The sequence below is a fragment of the Canis lupus genome, chromosome 1 (assembly GCF_003254725.2).
Source record: "Canis lupus dingo isolate Sandy chromosome 1, ASM325472v2, whole genome shotgun sequence".
Classification (NCBI taxonomy): Eukaryota; Metazoa; Chordata; class Mammalia; order Carnivora; family Canidae; genus Canis; species Canis lupus.
In genome coordinates, this window is record NC_064243.1 from 119,937,174 (window position 1) to 119,964,334 (window position 27,161).

The 27,161-nt window shown below is 50.6% G+C and overlaps 1 long non-coding RNA gene across 1 annotated transcript in view; it reads left to right on the forward strand.

Annotated features, from left to right (window-relative positions):
• Positions 1 to 1,079: 1,079 nt before the first annotated feature.
• LOC118352024 (uncharacterized) overlaps positions 1,080 to 27,161 on the forward strand; it is an 82,139-nt gene continuing 56,057 nt past the window's right edge. Inside the window, exon 1 of the long non-coding RNA XR_004808423.2 lies at positions 1,080 to 1,666. This is a non-coding gene — a long non-coding RNA (uncharacterized LOC118352024). The remainder of the gene's footprint in view (positions 1,667 to 27,161) is intronic.

Below are 27,161 nucleotides of genomic sequence, written 5' to 3' on the forward strand. Positions count from 1 at the left end.
AATGCATGCATTGAGGAATATAATTGCAGTGAAGAAAATCCCTCAGAGGAGCTTGGCACATATTAAAAGCAAAAACTTGAGACATGTTTGTGATAAGATTACTAATAAATCTCTGGTAAGTCTTAGACTCCTGACAATAATACAGCAACAGAGTACTTCATCTTCTCCAAGCTTTAGAATTTAAGATCAGTCACAAACAATCTAAATTACGACGGATGCTAGGCAGATGCAGTACTGGACGATGTTGCTCGTCATAAATCTCTCGTTCCTTATATGCAAATTAAACTCCATTTTAAAAGATAATTTTTCACATGGCGATCGCCTTTATTTGCAAAATGCTGGTGGGTTTTAATGGGCAGAGGAGCCCGCTAGGCTCCAGGTCTGGTGGGAGAGGGGCGGCAGGAGCACGTCACCTGGCCGCTTCAGGTGGGGGCACCGCCAGGGGCTTTGGGCCGGGTTCCCTGGACTCCACCCACGCTGCCACGCTTGCCGACTTTCCCCCTTTTATTTATTTTTTTAAAAATTGCAGAGTGGGGTGCCAATTCCCACGTGTTCTGGCGTGGGGGGGTCCCCTCCGGCAGCCCCCTCCTCCCCCGGCCCCAGCTCTGCCCTGCACCCCAGCCTCAGTTCCCCAGCTGGCGCCCTCATCCCTCACGGGGCTCGGGCCAGCATCCTTTTCACAAAGGGAAGTCGGAGTGGAAATGGGCCTGTAGTCCCGAGCGCTGTGCCAACAGCCATTACTTTTTCTTTTCTTTTCTTTTTTTTTTTTTTTGCATTTTGGGGGTAGAGGAGCCTGTTTGTATCTGCGTCCCAATACACAGAGACGGGGGACGGCTTGTTTCTCCAAGTCACAGCCTGTGCTCTTACAAACGTCTGTCTCTCAAGCACCGACTTTTTACTGCGGGGCTGTTGGGGGGAAACTTGGAAACAATAAAAATGATTTTAAGGAGAGGAAGGAGCGTCTGGCTTTTGTGAGATCGCTCATTCCGCTACGTCACCCATCGATGCCTGCGGTTTATAGGAAATGCTCGCGCTCCTGGGTGGAGCCTCGGCCCGCGAGGCCCGGGGGGTGTGCAGAGGCCTCTCCCCAGGGACAGTGAGGCTGCCTGGCGCCGATCGGGCAAGACGGCCAGGCCGGGGGCTTCCACGCCCCGCCTGGCAGTGGGGTGCTCGGGACGGTTTCCGTCTTCACGCGTCTGCAAAGAAAGGTCACGAGCGAGGGGACGAGGTGCCCGGTGTGTCCCCCTGCAGGCAGCCGCGCCGGACAGGAGGGCTGGGCAGGTGCCTGCCTTCCCCTGGCGCCCTGCGAGACGAGAGTCCCACTTATTTTTCCATTGTTTTCTTGGATGGATCCTGGCAGGTCCCAGGGAAGTGTTGTGAGGTCTTTGTGAACCTCTTTGTTTATCTGCCATTCTACCCCCACACCCTGCGTGTACACACACACACACACACACACACACACACACACGGTCTTCAAGTTAACGGACTTAAAACAAAAACCAAGTGCTGTTGATCAGTGCTGATAAAGACCCTTGCCAGGGAGGAAGGGACCGCGGCTCCTCAGGGGCGGATGCCGTGAGAACCAGGTGGCGCAGCGCGTCCCTCTGGGTCCTGTGCAGCCAGTGATTTCATCAGCCTGTGCATTACGCGGCAACACCGCACAAGGGTAAGAATATAAATATGCTTTACAATTCTCAGCTCCCTATCGTAAGAATACTTCCTGAGTGGATGTAAATTTACAACAGGTGCTTATCAAATGTGAAAATGCTTGCAAATCAGAAACAAACTTTAGGGCCGTGAACATATTTCAGCGACGGCTTTTGCAAGGGCTGTGCTTGATGCCGAGCAATAATGTTGTTCCTCTTTAGTTTCTACACGAAGTGTCTTTCCATGCTTTGCCACAGGGAAAATTATGATGGCTGAGGCTCAGATTCTGGTGTTAAGATGCAGATTTGTTTAATGAAATCCGTGTTTACACTGGGGCACAGATACAGCCAATATGTCCTAAATTCACAGGAGAGAAATTGACTTTGCGGACTAATATTTTCATTAATTGCATGTTTCTACCAGAAGGCAGGCGTCCCTAACCATCTCTACAGAGTCTGCGATTCAACCGTCCCGTTCTTGGTGACTAAAATGTGTTGTCTCCATAAAACAGGGGGATGGCTTCTTTCCCTGGTTTGCCTGCCCTGAGCGGCGAACGCCTCAGTATAATTGGGCCCTGCATGGTTGTTGTTGTTGTTGTTTTTCTCCTCAATTGCACTTTTTTTTTTGTAGCTTTAAAGTAGTCCCCACCCCCATGCCCCCTCAAATCTTTAAGTTTTGCTTGCAAGATGTGCTTGTTGTGCACAGAGTAATTAGCCTGTTACAGAGATATTAATTAACATGTTGGAAATGTTTCCTTTATTAATGAGAAATTCACACATTCTATTTAAATTAATTTGTATAGTTTAAAATTAATTTATTGTGGCCTTTGGTGACCTCGAATCTACTAAGACAAAACTGGAGTATTGTACTAACTGTTAAACCATTCATTAAACATTTTATGCAAATAGTGTTTGTTTATAAACAAATTAACTGCAAGGATTTTCAAAACAGGTGCTGTGTTGTGAATGCGTACTAAATGATGTGGTACTGAAAGAATTAATTAGACCTTCAGATGTAATTAGTTGCAATAATTTGCGTGATTAGCGGCTTGGTTAAGAAGTAAGACACACGCATTGTAATGCATGGGGGAGTCACTGCAGTGGTTTTGTCTTTCATATGGTGAGGATGAGCCTTCTCCATGTTTAGGAAATCTTTCAAAAAATTGCTGACATAGCTGGAGTTAATTGCCAAGTGTCCTGTGGGGGGGGATTTTTTTTTTTTTTTTGCCCCCCTCTCTTTCTTCCTTGGCTTCTTCCAACGTGCGCCACTGGATGCGCTGCTGTTTGTTCGCACCTTTATGAATTTTTAAAAGAGAAAGTTGTTAACCCCAGATCTTTCCAGCCCCAGAGGAAATGACGACACTTAACACTTTGAGGGTTAAAAGATAGAGCACGATAATTATAAGCAAATGAAACATGTCCTGCATTTCAAGATCGGCTGTTGTCGCTCAGGGAATAGCTCTAGTCATTTTTTTTTTTTTTCTGCCACCGCCGCCGTGGAAGCATCTTGCCTATTCCTCCAAGAGATGGGCTGCCACGGAGAACAGTTTAGTCTGATGGGCTGTGGAAACCGGTAATCGGCACCGCTGATGGCTTGTTTCACGGGATGCTGGTGTTCGAGACGCAGAGCCACCGGGATGCCCGGCCCCGGCCTTCGGCTGGCTTTATTCTCTGGGTTCTCCAGGTCTCGGGGACCTTCGGACCCCCTGTCCTTTCTGCTCGGGGTCTTTACATAAGCGTGATCTTTGCTTTGGAGAACCCTGGCGAAAAACAGACTAAGATTATTGCCTCCGTTCATTCGTTCGAAAGTCTTCGTGTGGCCTGGGGATGCAGGAGTGACTGATGCGGATGAGGTTCTCTTCTGATGGAGCTTCGTGGAGGGTGGAGGCAGACAAACGGGCTTCAGCCGTGTTCAGCTGTGATAGACATATGAAGAAAATAAAACACAGTCATCCTGACGGAGAACGACCGGGAAGCAGTAAGACTAAGTCGGCCCCGTTTCTCAGGGGGTCCTGAGTGGGCCCTGCGTGCTTGTAGGGTTTGCTCCGTTCTACCTTAATAGGAAAGCCCTGTGGCTGTATCGCGTGGTAACTTGCCGGAGTGTGGGTGTGTTCAACGACACCGTATGTGCATAAATACCCAGCATGCGGGGCCTCCTGGCACACAGTAGGTGCTCAATAAGTGACGGAGGGATAGGAATCTGGATCTTCCTTGATCAGACTCTATGAATTCCCCACAAGTTCTGGAGAAGAGCTTGGCTGACCGCTTCTCTCTCACTCATGCGATTCCTTGTGTGGTCCCTCTGAGCAGTTGTCACTCCCGTGTCCTTCCCTGGGGCCATCCCGTGCTGAAGGAGACAGGATCGAGGTAGGGGTGATTGGGAAAGGCCTGGGGCCTCAAATAAGCCCGTTAGTTAAACGTGTGCGTGTGCACCTGCACGCGTGCATGTGAAAGGTGTGCCCCGCTCTTCCTAGACCCCGTTAAGCGGCAGAAGGACTTTCACGTTTTACGGAAGGCTCCTTTACCAAGGGAGACTCAGGTGAGCCAGCCCTCCTCCTACCAGGCTCGGTGGTCTTCAGCAGGGCTGCACTGATATCTGAGTTTCCTTCCAGCTCTAGGGATCAATGATCCTGCCCTTGACCTTGAAGAGATTGGACGTTTAGGGACAAAAACGTAGGAGTTTCCGCAAGACCAACGCTTTCCCTCCTCTGAATTTCTTGGTGGGGTCCGATTCCGTTCATCCTCATTTTCAGCTGGTGTTTGCAAAGCAGCCTTTAAAATAGGCCCTTTTTGGATGATGTTTGAACTTGAACGGAATTAGCATTTGCGTGTCATCAGTAGCTGCCGTGCATCATTCTGGGCAGTGAAGGATGAAAAGTCAAAGAATGTGGGCCTCTTGATTAAAATGAACAATCAAGGAAAGTTCTGGAAGATGGATACGTATAGCTGGCCCGTTAATTTATGTGGACTCGATTCCAATTGCAAAGGGACATTTTTTTTCCCCTCTGAAACTTTTAAGAAATTAGGTTTTAAAGCTGAACCGGTGCACCACTCAACTTAAAATAGAAGAGAATTTGATTTTATGTGGTGCCTTTCCCATTCCGGCACTCTATAATATTGCCCATCAGGAGCTCCTGGTTGCAGGGTGTTGGGGAGGCAGGGCCGGTGTGCGTGATTCCTGAGAAGGTGATGAACAACCTTTGCTCAACACTCGGAGAAGCCCTTCCTGTGGGGTTTTAGCCTCTTTGCCCTGGGCCTTTGCACCTCGGTCTACCCTTGCACTGTGATCTGACAAGCATTTACTGAGGTCTTAGGAGCTCTGTCCACCGATTATCTCTATCCCCAATTACCATCCCGTCCTGCAGGCTTCAACCTGAATGTGGTCTCCTACTCCCCCCGGGTGTCATTAGTTGTTCTTGCTTCTACAATAACCTCTGTGGCGGCGTTGGTGTATTACCACCCTCTGCTCCTGGGCGTCCTTGGGGAGGTAGCTGGCCTTTACCGCGCCTGGACGGGGCCTCCGCCACGGGGCCACTCACATGATTGCCTGAAGGTAGAGAGGGACGGACTGCACGGACCAAGTGTCGAGCACAGCACACAGGCTCTTGGCGAAGTCGGCGTGTCTCCTTGGTCCTTCCGTGTCTGCCCGGGGAGGAGAGCTGATTGGCAGGCCTCAGACAACTGAAAGCCATTTCCTCCCACGGGCTTGCCGTCGTGTCTTTCTCCTCCAGACGGGAGCTTGGTGACTGTCCTGGCTGGTTCTGTCTATCAGATGTTCTTGAGATTCCCCCCGATTACAGGAGTGACTGTCTTTTGAGAACATACCCGTCGCTTGCATGCTACCAGGGAAGAGCCCAATGCTAATCCGAGCTGTTCTCCTTAGCGACGTGTCCCCTCTCTGTTCTGAGCCTCTGTTTCACCCCTTGTAGAATGAGTAGTTCTTGTGCATTGGAGTTCCTTCCCTTTCTCTGATACTTCATGAGCCTATATTTGTCTTGAAACAAGTATAGAACTGGGGGATAAATTAGCCCAAGGTATTTCCTTTGCCCTCTTTATGTCCTCTCTAATTTTGGGTTATGCGTTTATTTTGGGTCTCTCTCTCTCTCTCCTCCTAAGTGTGAAAAACACAGGGTTTTAAATAGTATAGAAAAACATTTGGATTTGACCAGAATTCTATTTCCAGTATGCTCTCAGGTGATTCCTGCTTAAGCGTGTTTGGGGTGAAAAAGAATTGAAAGGGGATCTTTCCTTAGACTTAGGTAGCTGAGTCTCGAGAGAGGTTGCGATGAAGAAGGAAGGAAGTATCCAGAGAAATCCTGTGCATCGCGTCAGGTCTGGCTGCTTAGGACACAGAAATGGTCCTCCGTGCCTGGAGGGCTTGGGCGATGTTAAAAATGAGGAAATAATCTGAAAAACTACAATGATTAATATGAACACTCGTCTTCAAAGAGCCATGAGATCTGTAGTATCTACAAAATATACGAGGCTTTGGTTGAAGTTTTTATCGGAGAGATGTATCTGGGGCTCTATTTCATCTTCGCTCAGCTGAAGGCAACCTTGAGGGCTGGATGGAAGGGGGTTGAGGTGGGCGGAGAAAGGTCTGATGATAGAGAAGCAATATTCTTGCAGAGGTGCCTTGGGAAACTTGGTGTCCTCTCTTGGCTTAAGGAAAATACACTAGGCGAGGCCGCCGGCTTGAGTGGCACCAGTCCTGGGTGTTGGTCTCACCTGGACCCCTTGCTTGACGTCCCTGGGCTTTAATTTGCTACACGCCTATCAAGTAGGAACGGTGAGCTCTACCTTGCAGGGCTGTTGCAAGAATAGAGAGATTATATGGAGCAGGTGCTTAACAGGTGCATGTTCCTAAACAGATTGCTAGCATCCCCTCCGGTTTTCCAATGCCCGTTCCAGCTGGGGTTTGTCCTTTCTCGCCTCTCCTCCCACCTTTTGGAAGAGCGAGTTGCTCTTCAAAGCAGCTAGTGGTGAACTGTGGTTCCAGTCCGTATCGGAGGCCCCAGCCCGAACGTCTCCGGGTTAACGTTCTGGAAAAGTAGAAGGAGCTAGAGGTGTGTGAAGTCTAGCATCAGAAGAAGGCTCAGTGAAGAAGCCAGGTCATCTGATCAATAGGAATTCACACATCTTGGCCCAAAGACGAGGTTATGGGCAACGCCCAGATGGTGCCCTCCCCAAGTGGTTTGTTTCTGCTTTTCTACTGGGAACTCCCTTTCCACATCTGAAGCCTGAGGAGGACTCCCCTGACTATCCCCCTTCGCCCAATTTCCTTTGGGCCGAGCTCGATCCGGAGCTCAGGCCCGACGTCTCCTCCCCTTGGCACGATGGAAGGGACGCCGGAGAAAAAGTTTCTCTGGTTCGTAAGCATCAGCAAATTCAAGAACGTGTCCAAGGTAATTGTATTAGGCAACATGCTAGTCCTGCGCTAATGGTCTTTATGAGCCCCGATGATAAAGTGTGTATGTTCCAATGATTATAGGAATTTTATTTTCATCTGTTTTTTTTATTGCTATAAATATTTTGCATTTACCAAATAAAGTGGTTGCTATGTAGAGATCATAACTTCTGGGACCCAAATTTGCTTCAGATGATAGGCAAATTATAGACTACAATATGTGATCAAACAGCAGTATGGGGAACTTAAATAGAGTGAGCCCTGAGGACGGAGGCTGCTTAAAACTATGGGGGATGGAATAAATGGGAGTTTTAGCAAAGCTATCGCTGATTCCAGCAGATAAATTATGCTCTGCCTTTTTGTATCTCTTTGGGACTGTACTACATAAATTATGACCAAATATAATTTAGGCTATCAGCCTATATTTCTGAACATCCATCTTGTACATTTTAAGTACAAAATTACCATTTTGCAGAAGTATAAAATTGAGACAAATTTTTTTCCATCTGTGCATTTAACTTCTGCATACTTTATAGCAGCTAAAGGGTTCGAGAGGACCTCATTACCATCCAGAGGGGACGTTAGCCCCGCGACTATATAACTGTATTAAGATCTACATAAACGGGAATAAAGTTCGAGGGACAGTGGAATGTGGAATTATATATTCTTTCTTAAATGGAGATGTAACTTTTATATAAAACGGCTCATCTCTGCTTTCCTGAATAAGGGTGACTGTTTATAAATTCAAACTTGCTGATGAAGGAGTCTGTGTTTATGAAAAGCACTTTCAGAATGTGCAGACAAGGGCAGGCTCTCGGTGGCAAAGAGGACACCCATGGGGCCTGCCAGAGACCTCCAGGCTATTGATCTCTGGTGTGGGCCACAGAGATGGCAGGAGCCACCTTGGAGTCCTGTTGTACTATCACCCGAGCACAGCCTACCTCAGGTTTCTGAGTGATGTCAAGTGGGGACCTTGGATAACTTTTGTGCGCACCCATCGGGGATGAGGCACTGGGCTCCTGGCTATGACTTCAGGCCATTGGCTCCTCAGGAGGCCAGGGTAGGTTTGGGTAGAAGTAATGAAGCTGGGAGTGGGGGGCAAGGTAGGTCCCTCTGTCCTCCTGGCAACTGCGGGTCTTCCGAGGGTGCCGGGGCCACAGAAACCTATGGCTTGATTTCCCCCAAAGCTCAGATGAGCATCATTGCATTGGAGGATGATCTTTTCTGGAGCTGGACTGCTGGTTATCTGAGTTGGAAGGGAGCTTTGGCGGATGGAGGGCGGAGGTGAGTAAGGCTTTAGACCCCTCAGGCCAAGTGGGCAGCGCTGTTTAACCTTCAACTCGTTGCTCTTCACTCCCTCGCATACCACAGAGGGTTCCCTTTGAAAGATCTTGGTGAATGTTCTCCCTTAATCTTTCTTTGCTTCCATATAGGACTCCTTGATGTCTTCCCTCTCTTCCAAAGTAGTTTTTCTATTTTCCTGTGTCTTTTCTCCTTTCTTGGGAGGGTGTCTCTCCAGCTCCTCTTTGTCTCACTGTCTCTTCCTTGGCTTTCTCTCCTTCTCTCCTTTCCCACCTTTCCGTCAATGGCCAAGCTGAGGGTGAATGTGTATTTCGGCCAAATGGGGTGGCTCCCTGGCCTAGTCAGGGTTCTCAATGGGGATGTTCCGCTCAAGGTGCTGAAGGAGGTACCCCAAAGTCAGCCCTCAGGGGGGTGCAGTGTGGGTGGAGAGGAAGGATGGCCAGGGGCACAGAGAACAGACAGCAAAGGGCTCTTGTTCAGCTGGAGGTTTGTGGAACGCCTATGGTACATTCAGATACAGGAACACCGACCCCGGGCACTGCATTTGCTGTACGTGTCAAATAACATCTTAGATTCCTGTTTCCTCATGAGTTTGGGGACAATCAAATGAGATCCAAGGGAAGAAGGGCTTTGGGAAGGGAAGGCACCTGGCCCTGCTTTGTAAGGTTGGCTTGAGGAGGGTAAAAGTTCCAGCTCCATTGGCTGCTGAGCACACTGCTCCAAGAAGGCATCCACAGAAAATTCTTCAGGGATATGGTCTGATCTTATCTAACAGACAGGATTTCTCATTTTCCACAGGAGACATGAGCTCACAGAGGTGCCCAGGGGACTGGATCCAGGATGGGCCTCGGAGCCCCCTGTAGGATCTGACATGGTCTTAGGTTCTCAGAATTCAAATCGGAGGAACCCTGGGTTTTACCTCATGGGCGAAGTGTTTGGAGGAGCAAATGACAAGAAGCAGAACCCACCAAACCCTGATAATCAGGCTCTTAAGTCAGAGGACACCAACTTCACCATTCCTTTATTCACTGCTAAATGAATGCTTACTGAGGACTTAGTGTGAGCCAGGCACGTCCTACCTCTGTAACTAAGATCAGATTTCAACCACCAGATAATAAATGAGAGAAGCAATAAGTGAATTAAAAACCCCACTTGGTGATAATGGCTGTTTGTATTTTCTTTAGAAAATGACACAGAGAAATCATTGAGGAAGTGACAAGGGTTGGCGGCTCCCCTAGATTGGGTGGCGGAAAGTCCTCTCTAAGAGGAGACTGGGAACCTGAAGCCTGAAGATGAGAAGGAGCCTGCCATGGGTGGGTGACTCGCAGAGGGTGCCTCCTAGGGAGAGCCCAGGTAAGGATTGTGAAGATCCACCCCATTGGTCACACCCTGTCTTCTCTGACCCCTAATAGTTCTGGTGATAACCATGTGGGGGCCTTGAATGAACCCCACTTTCCCAAAATCACTCAGATAATGAGCAGCAGAGGGGACACCTGAAGGCAAGCTTCCTGGTTCCAACTTCCTTCCACTGCCCTCTGTGTTTTTAGGCCCAGAGAGAGCTTCCAAGAGGTGCAACAGAGAATATCAATGGCCCCGTGTCATCTCCATGATGACTGAGTGACATCAAACCCTTGAAGAGGGAACTCCTTCCAGTGGCCACCTCTCAGCACTTCCTTGGGGCTGAGACATGGCATGACTGCAGGGGCTTCCTTGTCCCCGGTGGAGCGAATGCAAATGGGGGCCTTCCCTGTGCACCAGGGGGGAGCCACCCCTTGGGTCATGTGTGCCCTGGAAACACCAAGCACAGAAGAGCTAGAGGCCGGCTCTGCTCTGCTTGTCAACACTCAACTCTTCTCTAAATCAATGGCTCACATTCAGAATCGGTGTAACTGGAGACCCGTCTAGAGAAGGACAGATGGACATGGCCATGATTATCATGGCAAGGAGGATAGCTGACCCTGATCGCCCATCAGAGGCTGGATTATCAGAGTCCAGATGGACTTTCACCTCTCACAGGTACTGGAGGAACTAACCATTAATTTGACATGAAGCATACAATGACCCTGACCCAGAAATGCACCCATTGGTGCTATCAGCGCACTTTATCTCCGTGGTCAATCACCCCAGGAAGCCAGGCTGTAATCTGAAACCAGACTTATGAAATCTCCATGGAAAAAAAAAATCACAGACACTGGGTTCTTATCGTGAGCACATTCTTTTTGTTGAAGGCAACTGGAGATGTCCAGCCAGTTTGGACCTTTGCCTGAAGTCTGTGGGAAGAGTTCGGGCTGGCTCCTGGGGTGGCAGGGAGAGGAGTGGGGGAAGCAGGGTGAATTGTTGATGGGTGTCTGGGGAGCACCAACACCCAAGGGCAGGTTGAGAGCTAGGAAGCCATGGATGGAACTGAGCCCAGGGTTCGGGGGTAAGAAAACCAGAGGCCATGGGGTTTCAAGATGGCAGGAGTGGTCACCAGTCGCAAGTGTGCAGAGATGTCAGGAGTATGAGGACCAAGAACTGTCCTTTAGGTCTGCCTACGGGAAGTCATGGGTGACTGGGGCAGTCAAGGGTGGCTTCTTTGTTTAGGGTGGGAGAGCCTCGGCCAGTGATGATGCAGAGACTGGAGAAGAGGAGAGAGAGGACCATGGGAGGCAGGAAAGAGCAGGGTGGGAAGGCCGGTCTTCAGCTGATGGATGCTTGGGTCGGGCCATTGGGAGGAATGAGGAGCCCGTTGGGAGACCGAGGTGAGAAGCCCTAATGGGGGCATGGAGGGCATGGCTGAGCTGGGGGCAGACCTCACTTTCACTGCTAGCGCTCAGCAGTGTGGGTTTAGGAAAGGGAAGAAAGATGCAGCAGAATTCGGCCGGCGGAGGTTAATGATGGAGGGAAGAGATGGAGGAGGTAAGGGAATGGGTGAGGGGCTGGGAGCAGTGGCTTTACCCCAACCAGGTGGATCCCAGGCTGAGCTGGGAAGAGCGGCTGCTCGGAGGAGCCGCTACAGAAAGGGAGAGTAGGATCGAGCTCCAGGGCTCTCCAGCGAGTCAAAACCAGGGTGTCCGAAGACAGGGAGGTAAAGCAGCTGCGGTCAGACAAGCGGGTGTGGGGGTGCGGGCCTTCTGAGAGCAGCAGGCCCTGCACCTGTGACACCTGCTGTAGAGACAACACCTGCTGTGGAGACAGCACCTGCTGTAGAGACAACACCCTGCTGGGGAAACTCTGGGCAGGGTGTGGGGAGGGGGGCTTACAGGTCCCTCGGGCTGGGAGTTAGAGATGGGGGCTTGCACGGCCCAGGATGTGGGGTCAAGGCCAACGAGGGCCTCTTGTAGAGCCTGGTCAGGTCTTAGGGGGATGAGAGTGCACCTGCTGGGCAGGCCCCGCCCTGGGGGTGTCTGGAGCACGGAGGGGTGCATGCCTGAGCGGGCTGTGAGGCAGGGGCAGGCTCAGGGGGGTGGATTTACCATCTCTGTAGTTCCAAGGGTTTCTTCCTTCCTGTACTCCTGCCTCCGTTTCCCCATAGGTGGGATGGAGCTTTCGAGAAGGTGCCGCTTTGGTACCCTCCAGCCCCCCGTCCTCTGGTTCTGTTTCCCCGTCCCTTCGGGGTGGGAAGTGCCCGGTGACGGAGGCTCGTGGTTCCGGGGCCGCCCGGGTTCCCCTGACCACACGGTTCCCCCACTGTGAAGCTCCTTGCGCAGATCAAGGACGCTGCAGCATATAAAGGACAAGCATTTTGGGTGGAAACAGGCCTTGTCCCCCAAAGCGTGACGACTCTATGGAGGATTAGATGCGTGGGACGGTGGGGGAACGCGGTGTGAGGTTTCTCTGAGGCCTCCTGGAGCAGCGTCTGGGTGTCGGTGCTCTGACCCGACCAAAGCCAAGGGAGCTGCGTGGCGTGGGGATGGGGGGATGGGGAATGGAGGGCCAGGGCATGGTGTGGCCTCACTGTCCAGAATTTTCCCAGCAGCCCCCCAGCTCCTGGCCTCTGCTTCAGGTGGCACACCCAACCCTGCGTTTGCTAACCAAGTTGGGGGTGTTGTCCTCCTCGTGCGTTTGGGGACAGCGTGGGGGCACTGGAGGGTCAGGGCGAGGGCGGGGAAGCAAAATACGCATAGAAAACACCAAATGCCAAGCCAAATCCTTGGGGGGGGGCGGTTTGGGGGGGTTTTGGGGGTAGGCCGGGGTGGCCACGGAGGCCAGACGTGTGCCGCATGCGGGTGAGGCCGGCCTCCTCCTGTGCCACCTGCCTCTGACTCTGTGATTTTTGTCTCCCGCCCCGTGCTTTGCTGCAGGAGAGGGGGCGCCCACGGAGCGGAGCGGGGGGGCCCACCGAGGCACGCGATCTTGCCCTTGTTTGTCTGGGGCCCCGTTTGTTCCCCACACAGAACAATGACCTCTCGGAAGCCCGTGTTTTCCGACTTCACCGAGGGTTACTTTGCAGCTCGGAGTCCTCCCCTGATTATCTTGAAGCCTGTCAAGCTGTAAGGCTCTCTCCCTCTCCTCTTTGCTCTTTCTTCCTAATAGACATGAAACAGTCCAGTCAATAATATTTTACTTGTCTTCCCCCTGCGTGTCTCTTCTTCTGATCAGTTTAGGCGGGTTTGACTGCGCGGAGTCAGAAGGGAGGTTAAGATCTGAAAAGTTCAGCCAAATGTTATCAGCCTCGGAGATGTTGCTAAGGGAAAGGCCCCCCAGCCCTTGGCGACCGGAGCCAATAATAGCCTCGATTCGCGGATAGCATCAACGCCTGTCAAGGAGCCAGGCGTTTGCGGTTCGTCTGTAAACGCAAACACCTGTATCCAGTCAAGCTATGATGGTTATCCGCTCTTTCCCTGTCATTCCCATTGGTTCCTTGAAGGGGCTGCCAGGATGTTCTAAGCTGTGAGTTGATTTATAAAGTGAAGGGTCTCTGCGAAACTTTGGCACGGATGGGGAAATCGGCTCACGCGCGCCTCTCTTTCAGGGGGTGACAGGGCGTTTTGACAACGGTTAAATCGACGGGCTTCTTTTAATTGCATTTTTGAACCCGTGGCACCAACCGGCCGAGCTGTGGGAAACGGGGGCTTGGGCGGCTTTTGCTGCCTCGACATGTCCCCACCCGGCCACCCCCCATCCCCGCCCCCGGAAAGGACGCTCGGTGCTCGTTTGAGATTTTTGTGTGTGACGAATGAGATCAAAGTGACTAATAAATAAATGTGTGTGGAAGCGCTTCGGAACACAGTATAGACATAGCTGAGATGGTTTCGAGGTTGGACAGGCGAGGTTCAGACTGTGTGATGAGCCTCAGCGCGGGGAGCGGACGGTGCGGACCCGGCCCTGAGCCGGGGCGTCAGGCCATCCCCGGTGGAGGCCTTGTTGGCTTCGAGGCGTGGGTCGCCAGCCGCGGTGACCTGGAGCGGAGAGAGGACTCGAGATGGTGTCGTGCCCTCCCCTCCCCTCTGAGCGCCTGGGAGGGTCTGGGGGAGCTCAGGTGCCATGAGGCTGGGCTTCCCGGAGCAGCGGGGTGAAGGCGCCGCTGCCCGGGCCGGCCTTCGTCCGACAGTCCCCTGTGTGGCCGCCTGCGTGGGACTGCCCATGTGGCACATCTCAGTCCACTGTGTTTGCTCGTCATGTGTCACCAGAACTGGCAGCTGGGGAGGGACGGGGAGAGGATAAAAGGGATGGGATAGTGGGTCGGGGAGGAGCACTCTCGGGTAGGTTGAGGGTGACCTGGAACAGGCCGGGCTCTATGTACCACGTGCTTGAACTGTGTCCTCCTCCCACCCCGGCGAGCTCCTGCAAAAACGCGTGAAGACGGTGTCACTGTGCTTGTTGCAAGGGCTATAGGGGCTGATGTATTAGGATGAGCAATATAAAAAATTGGACCTGCAAAAACGGCCGTTTCTTAGGGCGGTGACCCGAGAAGCACTGAGCGAGGCCCCTGGCCCTTGGTAGGCCCTCGGTGCCAGGGGTTGCTGTGACTCTCCGTCTTCCAGCCCAGGCCTCCAAGGTCCGGCAAGTCTAGTTTTGGACCTGAGGTGAGTGAAAGAACTCAGATTTCCAGCTGCTGGCAACTCAAGAAGAAAAATAAGCCCAACAGTGATCTGACCGAGAACGTGCAAATCCATGTGTCGTGCCCCGTGGAGGCGTCTCGGGCTCCCCTCAAGCCCCAGCAGGCGGGCGGGAATGAGGCCAACCCCAAGGCCAGTTTCCAAGCTGTGCGTCTTTGGAGCCGTGTGACGGCGCTGACGATGCTCTTCGGTTTAAAAGATCGCAAGCGTGAGGCTTATCCCGGCTGTCGAGGTGAAAACCCCTGAAACTTTTTTGATTTTTGGCCCACAAAGGTCGAGGTATGCTGGTTTTATGCTTTAATTGCTCCTCTCTGTTTTAATTAAAAGTAAAAAGGGACTGCAAGGGGACAGAGGTCTGGCCACAGAGACCAGCAGGAGGATCCCATACCGTGTTGGAGGCGCAGGTGAAATTCTGTTTCTGAGGCCGGCTGAGGCTGCCTGGCAAAACTTGTACGAGTTGTGGCTTGGAAGCATCTACAAGACCCCTGGGGAAGAGGGTCTGTTCTCTCTGCCCATTGATCGCTGGGGCCTCCTCATGCCCATGTGGCATCGTCTGAAAGCCCCAGCCTCCTTCTGGTACGAGGCGGATTTGTTCTTGGGCCTCGCCTGGGCTCACTCAGAAGCCCAGTGGGACCTACTTCCGCAGCCTGGTGGGTGCGCCCTTACGTGGGCCACCACAAAGCCTGGAGACTCTGATGATTCGCATGTTTTGGTAGGTTTACACCAAGACCTCTGTGTCTACTTAACGCGGGCCACAGCCCCCACCGCCTGCCTGGGACTGTCCTCCTTTGAGAGCTGAAGATGCCGTGTCCCGAAGCCCTGAGGGTTGGCCACCGTGGGATAAAGAGAAGAGCATCTCACTCCTTTATATGTTGAAGGAAAAAACAAACAAACCAGCAGGAAACAAGAGGATGAGATAATAATACGGCGAAGCGCAAAGAGTTCAAGAGAATCGGGTGTGATTGGTTACTTCGGGATGCAGGCCGCTGGCGCAGAGGGAAGCTTCGCTCGGATGCTGAGACCCAGCGACTGGGGAAATCGGTGGGCCCTTCCTTCCCCACCAACCACTTTAATACGCCGCTTTCGGTTCATCTGCAGACGGGTGTCATTCCTCTACCGACACCTGACCCGAGACGTTCAGGACTAGGGATGCTCTAAGCTGGGGACCTGCCGCACAGAGGTGGGTGCGTTGGGAGCAGCTTGGGATGTCAGGTGTCTAGAGGCAGGAACGGGGGGACTTTGCACCGAGGCAGGTGCCCCCACTCAGGGGTCCAAAGCGAGCCAGCCTCTGCAGGAGGGGCTGCGTCCAGGGGCAGGGCGTCCCTAGCCATAGGCCGGGGCCCCTCAGGCTTAGCTCAGCTAAGAGGGGGGTCGCAGAGTGCAGCAAGGAGAGCCCAGTTCACGCCTAGATGTTTATTTCCAACCCTTTCCCTTAATATCAGCTTCTAAATATATAGATGCATCTATAGATCTAGATGAAGCCACATATACAGGCATATCTAGATATAAGTGATTATACAAATAATCCCGATATCTAGATGTAAGTAATTAGTACAAATAATTACATCCAGATATCTAGAGTTAAATGATTAATACAAAGATTTTCCAAAATTTTCCCTTAATATCAGCTTCTAAATATATAAGCGTATCTGTGGATCTAGATCTAGCCACATATACAGGCATATCTAGATATAAGTAATTAATGCAACATTAATATTTATTCTCTTGTGGATAAAAAATTATTTTATTTTATTTTATTGTATTGTATTTAATTTATTTTTTATTTTATTTTATTTTATTTTATTTTATTTTATTTTATTTTATTTATTTTTTAAAGCTGATTCCTGGGGGGAATTTAGAGCCCAGCCTACCAAGATTTGCCAAGGCAGTGAGGGGCCACGCAGGGGCAGGAGGCCACCTGGAGCCTCATGGCTGGGCTCCCGCTGTGTCACCTGCTCCCTGGGCCTCACCTGCACGATGCAACGTCTTGGGACATGGTGTGAGTCACAGCAGCCGCGTGCCACCTCGGGGTGGGGGGGGCATCCCTTCCACTGCTGTGGAACGTCCGCGACCGTCCTTCCCAGCACGGGCTCCCGGAGAAGTGACCTTTGAGACTGCATGCTCTGCGTCCCACGGGGAGTCGTGCCCGGGGCACCACTTACCTGACCACGAGCAAGGGGCGCCCCCCTGCTTCCCCCCTCACCCCCCAGGCTCCCCGGCATCTGTTGGGAAACAGCTTCCTTTGTGCCAGACAAGCGAGTCTTCTCCACATTTCTCACAAAAGGCAAAGGGTTGCATGACGGAGGTTAAGATAACAATCTTCTCTTATTACAGTGATTTATGTGTGCATAACTTCGGCGGCGGAATGTCATCCGGGGGGTCTTTAATTGGCAGACGTCGGGGACCGCAGAGGGAGATGACAGAGAGAGCTCCGGAGACACCAGAGTGTCGGCTGCCATCCCTGCCTCATCCCCGCGGAGAGGCCTAAATAAATCTCAGGGGGAAGGCAGTCAACTTTTAAACTTTTTATTAACCTGCTCCCCGCTAATGAAATACAAAGAGGAGGAGATGATCTTCAACTTGAGATGATTTGGGTCTCGTGATGCAGCAAATGACTGCCTAGGGTTCTCGAGACCACGGAACATGAGTCCTCTGGCAATTTTCGTTCAGAGACAACAATACTGCAGTTTGCAGTGATTATAACTCTAGTGAGTCACTTGGTCTCGTCCTGCCACAGAGGATATGATCATGTATTTTTAGGGATGTCAAAAAACATATATTTTTTAAAGATTTTATTTATTTATTCATGAGAGACACAGAGAGAGAGGCAGAGACACAGGCTGAGGGAGAAGCAGGCTCCCTGTAGGGACCCCGATGTGGGACTTGATCCCAGGACCCCAGGGTCACTACCTGAGCCAAAGGCAGATGCTCAACCGCTGAGCCACCCAGGCGTCCCCTGTATATATTTTTTTTCCTGAAGAATATATTCTAAACCCTTGGGAAAAAAAGATGCTGTCTTAAAATGCAATAGCTGCTGCCTTCGGCTCCGTGGGGTACTTGGGGGCAGCGGCTTGGCCCCCTTGGGGGTTGCTGACTCACGGGGAGGCGACGAGCCAGTGGCACGGCAGAGGGACTTCGTGGACAGCACGTTCCTGGGATCCGTGTCACTTCCAGGAATGCTGAGGTCTTTGTGAAATCACAAAGGAAGCTGATGTGGACTATGCTAAGGAGTAGGTTTCTGCTCTGAGTAGTCGGGTGGGAACTCCGGAAGGGTGTAAAACAAGCCTCAGGGTTTTTCCAACTGCGAGGTGAGATGGTTGGGGTATTAGCCCCCCGACTTCTGTGGTATCAGCAGAGGGCTGTCCTGGGAGCATTAGCTCTCCAGCACCTGCTTGCAGCAAAAAAACTGAACAACAACAACAAAAACCCTTTGGCGTCTGTTCTAGAACCATGACCACTAAGAAATATGGTGGACCATGGAGAGCTCCAGACCATGGTGTAGGTCTATAGAACTCTATGCTTAAAAAACCTTTACCCTTCGGGATCCCTGGGTGGCGCAGCGGTTTGGTGCCTGCCTTTGGCCCAGGGCGTGGTCCTGGAGACCCAGGATCGAATCCCACGTCGGGCTCCCGGTGCATAGAGCCTGCTTCTCCCTCTGCCTGTGTCTCTGCCTCTCTCTCTCTCTCTCTCTCTCTGGCTATCATAAATAAATAAAAAAAAAATTAAAAAAAAAAAAAACCTTTACCCTTCAAAGTGATAGACTTACGCATCTGGTGGTGGGTTCCACCATTCAGGAATGCAGAGAATACATTACGGGCTGTATCTCCACGACAGGAGCTATTCCCCGTGTCACTTTGCCGTAGCTTAGTTTTGCCTTGCTTTGGCGCGGCGGTCAGCGCGTGTGGGCTGTGGAGTGAGTGGGATGGAGAGACAGGCCGAACCTGTGGATGGCTCGTCCACATGCCTGGCAAGGGTGTGGGTCAGAGAAGAGTTAAACCCAGTGCGGCTTGTATCTGAAGGTTCCCGGGCTGCGGGTCTTGGAGGATAGAAGCCTCAGTTGATGGTGGCACGTGGCGTCTTCTCTGTAGGCAAACTCTGGTTCCCTGTGGATTTCCAAACGCGGGCAACAAAGCAAACTCCAGTCTCTCAAACTTGCTCTGTTTCTTTCACGTGTTCGTTACTGGCAGAGGCTCTCCATCCTTCCCTTCTCCAGGCCAGGCCCCTGGGGCCAGCTGTCTTCCCTGCTGCTTTTCTAGCCACGTGGTCATAGCATCCCACCGTCTCTTTCTTTGAAGGCTCCCTCCATCCTCAGAACCTTGACTGTTGTTACTATGTGAGAGGAGGACACACTTGCTAGGCCACGTTTTACATTTAAAAGACATTCCTGTTATACCATATGTTGGCAAATCGAACTCCAGTAAAAAATATACATATTAAAAATAATAATAATAAAAAAAATAAAGGAAAACATGCACAAATTGGAAACAAAACAAAACAAAGCAAAAAAAAAAACAACCCCAAAACAGCAGTAAAAAAAGACATTCCTTTGCTTGTCGCGCTGATGCGTTAGGGGTCTGCTTGTGGAAGGCAGGCCGTTTGGCTGCCTGGCTCTCTGGGGTGATGGCTGTATCGTGCCTACCCGTGAAACGTGAAACATTTGAAGCGGCTCATACATAATAGTGGGTAAAACGCACCCAGAGTAATCATTTCACATGTTTAATAACCGATGTGCACACGGGGCTGCCGGTCTCCGCCTCGGCAAGCTCCGAAGGGTGCCGTGTTTTCCTGATCTTGGGGGCTGCGGAGGGGGAGCGAGCCCTTTAAAGCTCAAAGTGGTTTGGGTGTTCTAATGGCCCTCGCTCGCCTTTTGTAAAAACCCGTGTGTCGGCGGGGCTCGTGTGCCACTACTCACGGGGTGACAGCAGTGATCAGAAACATAATTTTCAATATTTATGATTGAAAATGTAATTTAGAAATGAAAGAAAGGGCACTTGTTCCTCCTTAGCTTGAAGTGAAATCATTGTTTGGAGACGTGTTCTCTATACGGCGAATCTGGCCGGTGTGATTTACCACGCGGCGGCGGAATTGTAAGTCTGGTGCTCTATTCATCAAATAAGACTTATTTGCGCAAAATGCATACGAATTAGTAGGCGTCGAGCGGCGCCGTGGTGATGTGATTTCAGAAATCGGGAGGAGGCCCCGCGGGCGGGCGATCCACGGGCTAGAGGCAGGACAGGTTCCGTCCGGGTCACCAGGTTAGAGGGCCACCCGTGGGGCTCACACGTCAGATCTTCGGGTCCTTCTCCCAGCTGCTCGTGAGGCCCGGCCGCCACTCGCCTGTTGGGACTCGATCCACGGAGTCCCGCGAACGTAAAGGAGGACCCTGAGGCTGCTGAGGTGTGTGGCTTGGACGGCACTCCGTGGCTGTTTAGCTTTCCACTCTGGAGGGATTTCAGAAGCTGTAAAAATAGTACCGAGGGTCCCTGGGTCGTCTTACTCCAGCCTCCCCCACTGACGATATCTTACGCGACTACAGGACAGTGTCACGACCAGGAACTGACAATGACTCGCCCCTCTCAGGCTTTTTTTTTTTTAAGATTTTATTTATTTATTCATGAGAGACAGAGAGAGAGAGGCAGAGAATAGGTGGAGGGAGAAGCAGCTCCCTGCAGGGAGCCCGACGTGGGACTCCATCCCGGGTCTCTAGGATCAGGCCCTGGACCTGTGCTAAACCGCTGAGCCCCCCGGGCTCCCCCCTCTCGGGCCTATTGGAGTTCCCCACGTGGGCTCTTCCACTGGCTGGGTGGTGGGCCTTTTGCATTTGGGGGAGCCGGGTTTGCTCGCGCCGGGCCTGTGTTCTGCGGGGAAGCAGGTGCTTGAGTTTGCGACCCCGTAGGAACTGCTAGAGGCCCCCGTGGCGGGCCGGGCACCATACCACTGAGTACCTGCCGCGCTGCAGGAGACAGCCTTGTGCTTGTGGCCAAACTGCGGATGCACAGGATTGTTATTAAAAGCCTTGGGGATGCTGGAGGGGTTTTGGGCATCAGTGGGGTCCCCCCCAGTGCATGCTGGCCCTACGTCTGAGCTGCGGGGAGGCCTGCGGGTTCGTGGCCACCCTTTGGCAAAGCAGTGGAGTGGAGTTGGGGGCCAGCACACCCCGCACATTTCTCCTGTTGGGGGCGGGTTAAGCAAAATATGCTTGGATTCGGGTTCCAAGGACATGTTCCTGTCTTTCCAGGGGCAGGGAAGGTGGAGGATTGGATGGGGGTGCCTCACAAGTGCCGTCCCTGGAGACGTGTCAGCACAGCGGGGACCACTGTCTCCTCCCCAGACTCAATTCCGCCAATGCCTATGGATGCCCGCGATGTGCCAGGCACCATGGTAGGCGCTGGCATTGTCGCAGACGGATGCAGCGCAGCCAGTATCCTGGAGGGGCCCTGGGTGCTCTGGGGAAGCACCACCTCCGTCACTAACAGGACTGGCCGTGCGGTGCAGTGGGCACTTTTTGATGAGGACGCGATGGATAAGGCCCGACACCAGTGGCTGGGGCTCCGCGTCCAGATGGCACTTGGAACGCACGCACCATTTGTGCCACAAATAAGGGCAACAAAAGCAACAGGTGTTTTCTGGCAAGCTGTCGGGGCAGGAGGCTGGGTGGACATGGTGATAGGAGTGGAGAGGGACATGGCATGAGTATCTGCAAAGCACGACAAAGAGAATTTCCTTAAGAGCGTGGCCCCTTCCCTGCAGAGCAGCTGCTCCTCCCTGGCCTTGCGGTGTTAGAGGATTAGTTCTGGATTCTCTTAGTAATTAATAGCATTTAAGTTCCAGGGCAGTCAGTTTTGATTAAGCAAACATTAAATTAATCCAATCTGCAAACACATACTCTCCGAGCACTACTTGGGGAAAGAGGCGGCTGGATGGACAGAAGGGTGCATCCTCATTGGATTGCCAGCCACCTCCGAGTAGTTACAGCTGGATCAATACGGCTCCTAGAGCTATAATAAAATGGCTTCGACATGCTCATCTGTGGCTGAGAACACAGTATACACATTGATTTCCTGGCCTGATATAACCCATTTACCTATTCAGCTACTCCGTTCAGGAAGGTGGAGGGGTCCCAAGGCCCAATGGAGCAATGATGCCTGTAAGTAGGTTAGCGGACGCTTGGAAAATGTCTTAATCGGCCGCACAGCTCCTTCTCAAGGAAGACGTGTTTCCTTGAAAAGAAAAGAGCTCCTTAGGATCTTATTGGCATCATCTGGGGAAACGTTGGGAGTTGGGGTGCCACCTTTCCTCGCTCATCAGGATTGGCCCTTCCCGTCATTTAAAACTTCGGTGGTCAAACAATTGCCTTAGCTTCATGGGGGCATCAGGGGCTGACGCACAAGCTCATTCCAGGCACGTCTTCGACTCTGGCTTAGGTGAATTTGGAGGATCTTGTAGAAGATGCACATGGATTGCTCAGATAGGAAGTGTGCCTTTTTTTTTTTTTTTGCTTTCCAGTATGATTTTTATTTATTTTATTTTTTAAAAGATTTTATTTATTTATTTATTTATTTAAGACACACACACACACACACACACACACACACACACAGAGAGAGAGAGAGAGAGAGAGAGAGGCAGAGACACAGGGAGAGGGAGAAGCAGGCTCCATGCAGGGAGCCTGATGAGGGACTTGATCCCAAGAACCCGAGATCATGCCCTGAGCCGAAGGCAGACGCTCAACCACTGAGCCACCCAGGGGTCCCTCCCGTATGACTTTTAAAAGAAATAGAGGCCGTTTAATATAAATTAGTGAGACAACGTGGTATATCGCATTTAGTAGTCGTTGCAGTTTTGTTAAATACAGACATAAACTTTAAAACTGGTCATTGGGTTCCTATAAATAGTCCTATTATCCATAGTACTCAGCAAAACAAAGCTATTATTGTCAGAAGCATTTTTAGACCTTTAGGAATATACCTGCTTTTTCTTTTTCTTTTTTTTTTTATTTTTTTTATACCTGCTTTTTCAAAAAAAATATTTATTTATTTTAGAGAGAGAGCGAGTGAGCACATGAGCTGGGAGAGGAGCAGAGGGAGAGGGAGAGAGAGGGAATCTTAAGCAGACTTCCCCCTCCACCCCACTCTGAGTGTAGAACCTGACACAGGGCTCTATCCCAGGACCCTGAGATCATGACCTGAGCTGAAATCAAGAGTCAGACACTCAACTGATAGAGTCAGCTGGACGCCCCAGGAATATGCCTGCTTTTTGGTGGATGCCTTTGGACTGGTATGATTTTATGCCCTGAAAGTGTTCAGGTGGGTTTCAGAATGGCCAGAAGTCATCCTGAGCCTCATGTGGCAGTCAAGTTGGGTCTGGTCCCCTTGGGCAAGAAGGTATTTCCTGGAGAAGAGAACGAGATGGTCTGTGGGCCAGAGTGTTTTCCTTTTGCCTGTCACAGGGTCCAGCAAGTGTTGTAGGATTTCCTTGTAGCCAAACCGGCCGATGTTTAAGACCTGAGGGTGGGAGGAGAGGCTCGGTCATTACGGCAAAGACCCAATCCCTGGGGCTCCCCCTTTGGGATTTGGTGCAGGTCTCCCGAGTGTCGGGAGTGAGTGTGAGGGTTCTGCTTAGGCAGTGGAGCTTAGTGTAAGAGCATTGTAGGAAGGCCACAGCTTAAGAAAAAAATCATTGCTGGCTACTATTTCCTTCAAAACCATGCTCCCCTTGAGAGATCAAAACAAAGGACAAACATTATATGTTCTCACTCATTTGGGGAATATAAATCATAGTGAAAGGGAATATAAGGGAAGGGAGAAGAAATGTGTGGGAAATATCAGAAAGGGAGACAGAACGTAAAGACTGCTAACTCTGGGAAACGAACTAGGGGTGTTGGAAGGGGAGGAGGGCGGGGGGTGGGAGTGAATGGGTGACGGGCACTGGGGGTTATTCTGTATGTTAGTAAATTGAACACCAATAAAAAATAAATTAAAAAAAAAACAAAAAACAAAAAACAAATGTCAAGTTTTCCCCATTTCCATTCCTCACCTGACATCCTGAGCAATCTTTGAGGCTATTTTCCTTGTGCTCACGTTTCTTTTTTGAGCCTGTTTCTCCATCTAAGCAGAACCCTGCGCTTGGCCAATTTGGGATTTGGAGGTGACGTCGGGGTCATCCTGGACATGTTCCTGCTTCTGCTTTGGCTGCATGCTAAAGCTCTTGACCAGAATCCAGCCCTAGAAGGTTCTTGAATGTGCTGGACATCTCCAGGTCTTGTTTAGCTCATTGTTTCCAAATCGTGTTCAGGGAATCCTGGTCAGTTGTGAGATACTCACGAACTCTGACCTGGGGCAGCTGGGGAGGTCAACTTTCTTTTTTTAAATTGTTTTAATTTTTTTTTTGGGGGGGGAAGGGGTAGTCCACTTTCTTTACCTCCCTTCACTGACCAGGTGTTTTCATTCCCTCTGTGATGCACCTACGAGCATCCTGATTGTTCCCTGGGATAGAGTTTGGGAAGTGATGGTTTTAAGTTGACATAGGATTTTTTATTTATTTATTTATTTATTTATTTATTTATTTATTTATTTATTTATATTATATATATATATATTTTTGCCCCAATCAATCCTCAGGTTGATCATGTGCTGATGTGCATGGACTCACTCCTTGCATCCTCACAAAAATCCTGGGAGGCAAGGGTTGTCCCCTGTCACAATGAGGGAAGTGGAACTTGCAGAGGTTGGTAATGTGCCCAAGGTCACACAGCAAGGGTGCAGTAGAGCCAGGGTTTTTTCTCCCCTGGGGAAGTCCCCTGCAGATCCTAAGCACATAGCCACCCCACTCTTCTGCCTCCCAAGGGAAAGTCCCAGCTCACTTCCACATCGTCCTACTGCCTGGGTTCTGCGTAAAGGACTCAGGACCTGAGGTTGAATGGCTGACTTAGGAATGCTATTAAAACATGTTTCCAGCAACATATTCCTCCTTTGCTTCTAGAGGCCACCCCAGATACACTGAGCGTCTTTTATGGCTACATGCATTTGTTCACATTGTCAGAAATAGCCGGGCCAAGTGAGGACAACACGCGCACTGCTGCAGAGACGTCACGTCTTCATGGCACCTGCCGTCCTGCCATTGTCCCACGGCTCTTTAGCTTTGTCCCCAGGGACAGTGAGTGCGAAGGCTGTGTGGTGGCATCACCCTCACACCAGGTCCTTTAATCTCTTAAATGATTATAGTACCTGTTAGATGTTAACTCTGGCTTTTGATGCGGCATCCTTTTTATTAGGCTGCATAGAAAGCAGCCTTTAATATCAGTGTGTGTCTTACATGTATGTTCCGAGAGCACATTACGTTAGAAGGTGCTGGAAAGGAAAGAGATGCGAGCGATCTTAAACGCGTCCAAGTGCCTTTATGAGATGCAATCAACCATGTCTTAATTCCCTCTATCCATCATTAGTTGAGTGGTGAAAATATATGCAAAAGAGAATGGAACCTGGGTAGTAAGGTAGTGAAGAGGTTTTATAAATTAGATTATTTGAGTATATGATTCCACAGACAGAAGGATATTGTCCAAAGGGCTCTTTAATTATTATGCACTTCCTTTGGTGCACGAGAGAATATTGTCAGGGCCACAAGAGCACTTCAGTGCAGTTCAGTTGAAAGGATGACCGTCAGACCTAGGGCTGCGTCCACACTGGGTGCAGTAGGCCGCAGGCAAAGCATTTCTGTTATTCTGTGCGGGGCGGGTGCTTTTGAAGGGAAGAGGTATTTGCTGATGGGGTTACTCTGGTCAGTGCCCACTAATGTCCGGTCGACAGTCCTCTGGAGGTGGCCGAGCTGCCCCAAAGTCCCAATCCGCCTCTTCTTTGAGGGCATGTGCTCTGGTCAAGTGAGCTACATAACCATCCCTGCCTAACATTTAGCCTGAAAAAGCCCAGCCATCCGAGACGATTTTCCATTTTTAAACACATATGAGTTCTAAGAATAAAACCGAAAGAAAATAGTAACAAACAAGGACAACCTGATTTCTAGTCCTTAGATTCCTCCAGCAGGTGACTTCCTGCTTGTGTTTGCTTAAATGCAAATGCTTTGGTGACACAGTGCCATCCTGGGGTGCCTGGGCTCCCTTTACCTGGGATATTTTAGGAATGTGCCCACTTTTTCTGATGAGTTTCCAGAAGGATGCAGGTCATTGCATTTTGAAGGAAAGCTGAACTCAGAAGTTTTCTCAAAGGGGCGGTGGGAGATAAGGCCATCGCAGTGTCATGAACTGTCCGTTCACAGCGTGCCTGAGACACCTCACGGCAGGGCACAATGAGGAAAACCAAATTTGTTACGGTCAAGAATCAGAATGACGTCACGGGGAAAAAGCTGGGCCTTTCTGGACTCTCTTGGACTTAATGTGTGTTTATTATTTAGATTTTTAATTATGCGTTGTGGAGGAGGGGAGTTGGGGAGCCCCGGGCTCTTTCCTGGGATCTTCCTGGGGTGGATCTCACGCCGGGAGAGGCTGGCGGAGGCATCTCTGCTGTCTGCCCCCCCACTGGTGTCCTTTCCTACTCTCTGCTTCTGTTGGCCGGGGTGGGTCTCAGGGCACAGCCGGCGGGCTCCTATTGCTCATTGGAAAAGAGAGAGAGTGACGAAGTTTCTGAGAGCTGGTTTCTGTCTAGATGATCTAGACTCACTGCATGGTTGTAATAATTCCCAAATGGTGCCCTTCCACCAAGTGCCTTGCAGTGAAAGACTTCAGTAGATGTCTTTATTACCCCCTGCCCAAGAGGGGCGAGTGGGGTTGCATGGCTGCGGTCCCCCGTGCCTGGCTGGTGTGCTAACGTGGCGAGGGCTTGGCCGTGTCCTTGCACCTTGTACGTGGCTCAGACAGCAGGTTTGGTTCACCTCCTGGTGTGAATAGTGACATAGAATTAAAATAAAAAAAAAAAATCTCGATGTACCTAGAGGGTGTGATGCCAAGTGAAATTAGTTGATCAGAGGAAGACAAATACTGTATGATTTCACTTATAGGTAGAATTTACAAAATAAAACGAACAAAGGAGGAGAAAAAGAGACAAAAAATTAGACTTCTAAATAACAGAGAACAAACTGGTGGTTTGCAGAGGGGAGGTGGGGGAGGGACATGGGTGAAATAGGTGAAGGGGATTAAGGGTGTACGTGTTGTGAGGAGCTCTGAGTCACCTATAGAGCTGCTGAATCAGTACATTGTACACCTGAAACTAATAGAATGCTGCTTATTAATTTATACTTTAATAATAAAAAGTTTGGGACACCAGGTGAGTTTGCCTTCGGCTCAGAGCATGATCCCGGGGTTCTGGGATCGAGTCCCGCATTGGTCTCCTGGCATGGAGCCTGCTTCTTCCTCTGTCTGTGTCTCTGCCTCTCTCTCTGTGTCTCTCATGAATAAATAAATAAAATCTTTAAAAAATATAAAAAAAATTGATCAGTGGCCCAAAAGTAGGAACAATGAAATACCTAGGATTTTACTTATTTTAATTAAGGTGGTTCCACATCATCTTTGTTCTAGATTTTTAGCTGCTGTGTTTACTGACCCTACCCATAAGGCTATGCATGTTTTCATTTATGGAAACTTTCCCCACTTTCTGTGCGGGGGGTGGGACAGAGGCTCCAGCAGGGGTGTTCGTGTTTGCTGCCTGCCTGAGCACCGCGACTGGGGCAAGGAATCATCTCTTTGATGAGCCATCTTTTTTAGCCAGACAGGTGAAGTGCTAATTGATTTTGCTTATTAATAAGGAGGGTCCGTGC